The following is a 6,695-nucleotide window of genomic DNA, read 5'->3' on the forward strand; positions in this document are numbered from 1 at the left end:
GGAGAATGACTATGCTTGATGAATTAAAGCCATAAATTGAGCCTCAACCTCATAACCATTGATCAGATTCCCTTCAGGCTCACTGGGAACATTACTGCTCTATCAGAATTTTATGGCTCTTTAGTTAAGGATACTCTCATCAGTTTTACTCACCTTCCTCAGTGAAAGACATTAACTTGTTGGAGAATGTCCAGAATAGGGTGTGAAGTGTGGCACTGGCTCTAATGCAAACTATTATGACAGAAGCTGCTGAATTTATTTGCAGTAGCAGCACAGGGAATATGCAGAGGACAGTGACTCAGTGCCACATGGTATGGAGGTCAGACATTTAACAGTAAAAGCCTACTCCCACCACTGCAACCTATATAATAAAAATCAGCTGGTCAAGCAGGCAGTGTTGTTCCACAGCAGCAGCTAGCCTGCCTGCCAGAGTCCAAAGACTGCACTCAAAATCAAGGCACTCAGGACCAGAACCCAGATTCTACAAACATATTCCTAAGGCAGGTGTAACAGAAGCCAACAATAATATGCTCACATATTATTTCATATTTTATATGACTATTATTTCACATACAGTGAAATCAGGCTTCTGCTGCAAACTAGTGTAAGCAAAGTGTTGCCCAATTGTATTCGCTAATCCCAGTTGCTAATTCTTCCTTAGGCAGACTGTTCAACATGCTGGTAGATCTATCACCTTGCTAATTTACAGTTAGTATCCATCATTGCTCCCACCTCAATAGCTGCACTGCCTGTGTGGAGAACACTAACATAGATAAGACTACAGAGAGTTCAGTCTCTTGAGTGAGACACTCCTACGTATGTTGATCACCATAACTCTGCCTTTCATTTTCATGTGTCACATCATTAACTCAGCTCATTTGCTGACTTCTGGGTCTTTTTCAGCATGATAGCTCTCCTGCTTACTGCCAGAGGCCATGTGGGTTTCGGATTATTGGATCCCACCTTCTCAATTTCACATGGTACAGATGATTTTACAATGGCTTTAACATGTTCTCTTCTTGCTGGAGCAGCAGTCCTTTTAAATCACAAAGTAAGGCTCATACCTGGCAAAGTGCTTACAAACGAAGAGCAATACACAACTGAGTGGCAGGAGTGAGTGGTGACCATGCTGCAAATGGAGCAGAAGCACCACACACAAATCTCTGGGAAAGCAGGAAAGTTAGGAAGGGTACACATGGAGGTTTAGGCATCTTGCCATCAAAAGGGGGCTTGGGTTCCATGAGAAGTAGAAACTAGAAGTAAGCAAAGCCAGACAAGGAACAAGATACATCTTTAGGGTCTGACCCCTCGAACATGACCAAACACACAGTAAGATTTAACTTTAAACAGTACTAGCACTAACAAATACTTCCAAGGTTTCTTTGCACACTATACAGTACTGCCAACAGCAAGCATGCAGTTCGTAAAATAAGGCTTCCAAAATCAGAAGACTGGTGTCAAAACCCCAAAACATTAGAAAACAACTATAAACATTTAGTGTTGGACCCTGTAAGACCACATTTTTACACTTTCTCCATGATCATAAGAAAGTTTAGATATTCATGAAGTTCATGAACACAAGAGACAAGGCTTTAAGAAATAAGCAGAAGTCATGAAAGACTTGAATTAACTGTAAAGTACATTTGAATTAGACAGGCCTTGAACAAGGAAGGGCTTTAGGAAGACGGTGAAGAATCATAGAATCATAGAATGGCCTAGGCTGGAAGGGACCTTAGAGATCATCTAATCCAACCTCCCTGTTGTGGGCAGGGACGTCACCTCTCGACTAGACCAGGCAACACATGAGGGAAAAGACAGGCTGAGTTTTACAGCTTCCCAGCCTGCTCTGGGCAGTAGTCTTAAATCACATATATCCTCTTTCATTCTTGCCTGATTGTTTTAGTTGTTGCTGATAAATGTGATCAGCAAAACTACATTCTTTACTGCCATGAAATAACTGGAAGGAGAAGTGGCAATATGAAGACTTGCACACAGACAAATTTACATCAGTAGTCCTTACAAGGCCTCTGCTGGTGGTTATCCTGTTGGGCTGCTTGTGAGTCTCTGAGGAGGTATCAAAAACCTTTGGGATGCCAAACAGCTCATTCTGCTTTTGGGTACAAGCCCTTTTTCCTACACAGCTTTTAGTTACCTGTTTTCTCTTTTGTCCCTCACAAAGACAGGTGAGCATCCTGGTCTTCAGTCTCACTGTGCTGCTCCTGGCAGCCGTCAAAGATGCCATATACCTAAAACATAACTGCAGATGCTGCTCCATCAGCATTTCCTTCTACTAAACAAAAGCTGCAAAAGCAAAGTTTAGAAGCCAAGATTTACCCAGAAGGCCACCACAAGCACTGACTTGAACCACAGAGATGGATGCCAAGCAGGTAACAGAATTTTTAAATTCAGTCTTGCTACTCAGCCGTACATCACATCTAGGCATTACACGAGCCCTCAGCCCAGAAAGCAAATCGCATCCTGGGCTGCAACAAGAGAAGTGTGGCCAGCAGGTCAAGGGAGGTGATTCTGCCCGTTTGCTCTGCTCTTGTGAGACCCCACCTGGAGTATTGCATCCGGCTCTGGGGTCCCCAGCACAAAAACTACATGGATCTGTTGGAGTGAGTCCAGAGGAGGGCCACAAAGAGGATGAGAAGGCTGGAGCAATTCTCCCGTGAGCACAGGCTGAGAGAATTGAGGCTGTTCAGCCTGGAGAAGAGAAGGCTCCGAGGAGACCTCATAGCAGCCTTCCAGTACTTAAAAGGGGGCTTCAAGAAAGATGGGGAGGGATTCTTTATCAGGGAGTGTAGTGATAGGACCAGAATGTAAGAGTTTCAAACTGAAAGAGGGCAGATTTAGATTAGATGTAAGGAAGAAGTTCTTCACCATGAGGGTGGTGAGACACTGGAACAGGTTGCCCAGAGAAGCTGTGGAAGCCACTTCCCTGGAAGTGTCCAAGGCCAGGCTGGATGGGGCTTTGAGCAACCTGGTCTAGTGGAAGGTGTCCCTGCCCATGGCAGGGGGGTTGTAACTAAGAGATCTTTAAAATCCCTTTCTAACCAAACCTTTCTTCAATTCTGTGACTGTTGAGACAATCCAAATCCTGCATGATACTTTCCTGCTGTTTGTACGGATTGGCAGGAGACTTCTCTTTTTAACCTTAACTTTGCTCCTTGTATTGTGTATATACAGCATAGTGGGTGCCAAAAATAAGTCTATGTTTCCTTTCCCAATATGTAAAACTCAGTATATAGGTATGACATGAGTTATTTCATACCGCAAAGACTATCTATTCATAGCAGACTCTGTTTGTTTCAGACATGCGGTTTTCCTTCCTTTTAGATAGCCTATTGTTTGTCTTTTCCATTGGTATTAAAAATAAAATCTTTGAAAACTGCAAGTAACAGAAAAAATATATTTCTTCTGAATCTAACAATTCTCCAAACAGGAAGGTTAGCTTTTTCCTGTTTAGACATCATGTTCAAAGAAAGGAAGTCAGGATTTACAACGATAATAATAAATACATGGTATGTAAACATCAGTAAGTATCAAAGAAGGCTTCACTCTATTTAGTGTGTCCCAAATGCTACTGCTCTTTATAGTAACTTTATCTTTACCAGTTCACCAGCCTCTTGCAAATATGGATTTATGAGCAATCACTGCACTGGGGTGATCACCTGTATGCAAGCTTCCATAGTATAAGAACACTCAAGGCTGCCTCAAGCCTGCACAGTGACAGAGAGGAGTGGAGAAAACAGAAAATCCTCATACGAAACAGCTGGATGTGGCAGGGGTTTCTTACATCAGGATTACACATACCAGGCTGTGTAACCTTCTCGTGTCACCACCCAAAGCTAAGTACTTCAAGCCATGAAGTCTGTTGATGGTGTTCCTAAAAAGTGAATTGGCAACATAATTTCAGCATTGTGATTAGATGCAAAATCGAAAAATACAGATATTTGGTATGCATGATACCTTGTAATAGTGAAACTGGAAGTGCTTTATAAAGAAAAATGCATTTTAATATCTCCTTTTTAAAGATGGAGGAATTGGGGCAGAGAGAATGAAGTTACGTACCTTTTGTCACATGCAGCTCTGGGAAGCGAACTCGGGATTGACAAATAATCTGCTCTGTTTTACAGGAGCTTTACAACATGGATTTTTTTTACCTTAGAAACTAAAGTCTTCTATCTTTCTGCAGAACTGATTAACAGTGTAAGGTCCCTACTTAATGTGCCACCAGTTTGCCTGGTGGCAGAACTAGTTTTATAGGAAGGAGATGGTAAGTAAAGATTCATTGAGAGTTGCCAGTCTGAGTGCCAGCGATTTAGTGGTGATCCGAGCCTATTCAGGAAAGGAGCAAGAATTAACTGGGCATTTCACTGGGAGCTGCTAACACTTTTCAGGTAGCCACGTGGGCTGGTATTTCTGATGCAGCTTGCAAATTAAGAACCACGGGAAAAACAGTGAAGGACATACATCCTAGTCCAGCTGAAGATGCACCTCTGGAAATGCCAGCAACAGAGTGGGGAGAATAGGAAGAAGGCAACGTATTTTCAAAACACATGAACTCTCTTTTGAGAATTCTGAGATACTAAAACTTCATCAGCAATCAGGAAAAAGCTTTGAATTGAGCTATTTGGATATGTTGCTTCAAAACAATGAAGCCTAAGAATTTAATGTGAATAAGGAGTAGGAAAAAGTAAGACAATTAATAGTAGGAAGCATGAGAAATGAACAAACATATCCTAACTATATATATAGCCTCCCTTTTCTAAAGATCTGATCTTCTGGAATTTACGTCCACAATTGCTCATCAAAAAGGAAAAACCCAGGCCCATGCATTCAGACTTCCCTTTAGGATGCTGAGGAATGTCAGGATGAACGACTTATTTTGCTACAAGAGAGTTAGCACCTGCAGCCCTCTTGACACAAACGGTCAACGCTCCTGGAAAGCAGGCCTTGAATTTCTCACTCTTCCCAGGGAGAATAGCCTTCAAGCTACAAAGTGAACACATTCCAACTGCTCCTGCTGGAAGCATCTTGCAATTCTCAGAGTCAGCTTCTTCTATTTCAGACTTTAACTGCTTTGTAACTCCTTTATGTAACCTCCCTAGTTCCACATTGTCAAACATCCCTGGACCATCTTTTGTTGCAAATGGATTTGCACCCACACAGGAAAGGACCATCCTGTGCTGCTGAGATGGACACTGCATGGCAAGAATGTGTGTGTGATTAAATATAAGTTAGGAAAGATCTACAAACTATTCACCTAGATATGTCTACCATACTCACTACCCAGATTTCGGAGAAAAATCACAGCCCCTCCTCATGTGCCTGAAGTCTGGAATGTGCTTTTCCTGTCAGAGACATGATTTTTTAAGAAGATGCCAGCTCAGCCTTCAGCTGTAGCAGCCAGGACTGCCCCTGACAAACCCCATGGCACAAAGGGAAACAGAAGGTTGTGTGGAACAAACTGAAATCCAGAATAAATGGCACCTTTACAAAAATCCCTCGATACACTTCAGAGACACATTCAGGAAGAGGAAAATGTAGGTTGCTGGCTAATACAAAGCTAATGGTATTTCACTCAGCTCTACCTTTACAATTTTTTGTCAGGAGTAATTTGGAATGTGACTTGACGGACAACAGACTTGAGCTGGGAATGACAGAGCTTGGTTAGTTTAAATAATGAAGGAATTTCTTCTTTTTTGTTCCTAAAACTTGAAACAGGCTTCAGAAAACTCTGCACAGTTTTCTGCCCTGTTTTCCATTTTTGTGCAATTCTTCTACCCTACATTCTTGACGAAGATGGAAACAAATCACTTCATGAGAGAAAAGACAGGCTGCCGAAGATCTGTAGTTGGATTTGAAAGAGCTTAATAACTCAGAGAAGCAAAAGAACTACAAACAACAACAGCTGCAAGAAAATTGTATCTGAAGGTACCAGAAGTTTCCAGTGTGAGAGGAGAATTACTACAGAGGGCACTGTCCCTGCCAACTCACCATTCATATTGTAGCTGCAGGGACTAAAGAATGGTGTGAGAGGCCAATAACCTGAGAAAAAGGAGACAAATTCAACTTTTAAAGAATTTCATGCAAGTCCCTCTTTTCATGCCACACTTCATCCTTTTCATGGGAAGGCTAGCATAAGCCCTCTATCCTAAGGGTGCTGTAATTGTAAATACATTTAAATTGAGATACTTTTAAACACCATGCTGATGGAGCAATGTGAATACAGAAAACAGATAAGAGCTTAACTTCTTTTCACTCTACTCCCATCTCAAGAGAGGGCTTGTCCTATGGCCACTGAATTACACTGGCACTTGTCTTCACACCCAGAAGAACTTTCACTGAGGACAGACATTATTTCAGAGGTTTTTTTGCTAAAACTGGAAAATCTTTCCCATCTAGCATGACTTCTCAAAAGAAAATAATGTAGTTCACTAGAATGTAGGAACTCACTCCCCCTGGGTGTTCTTCCTTTCGAGTATTTGCTCATACTTCTGTGGTTGCTTTTGCTAACAGTGTCCTTTTCATCAGTGTTCTTCTCTGAAGAGACTCATTCATAATACTCTCATTTGGGTATACACACATTCGCCCCCAGCGACACTTCAGAAACCCGCAGTTTCATTCATACCCCAGCACGCACATCAGAAAGCTTTTTAAAAAGCCCCAGGAAGTTTGCTCAGACTTGC

Source organism: Apaloderma vittatum, unplaced genomic scaffold (genome assembly GCF_000703405.1).
Source record: "Apaloderma vittatum isolate BGI_N311 unplaced genomic scaffold, ASM70340v1 scaffold36473, whole genome shotgun sequence".
NCBI classification, from domain to species: domain Eukaryota; kingdom Metazoa; phylum Chordata; class Aves; order Trogoniformes; family Trogonidae; genus Apaloderma; species Apaloderma vittatum.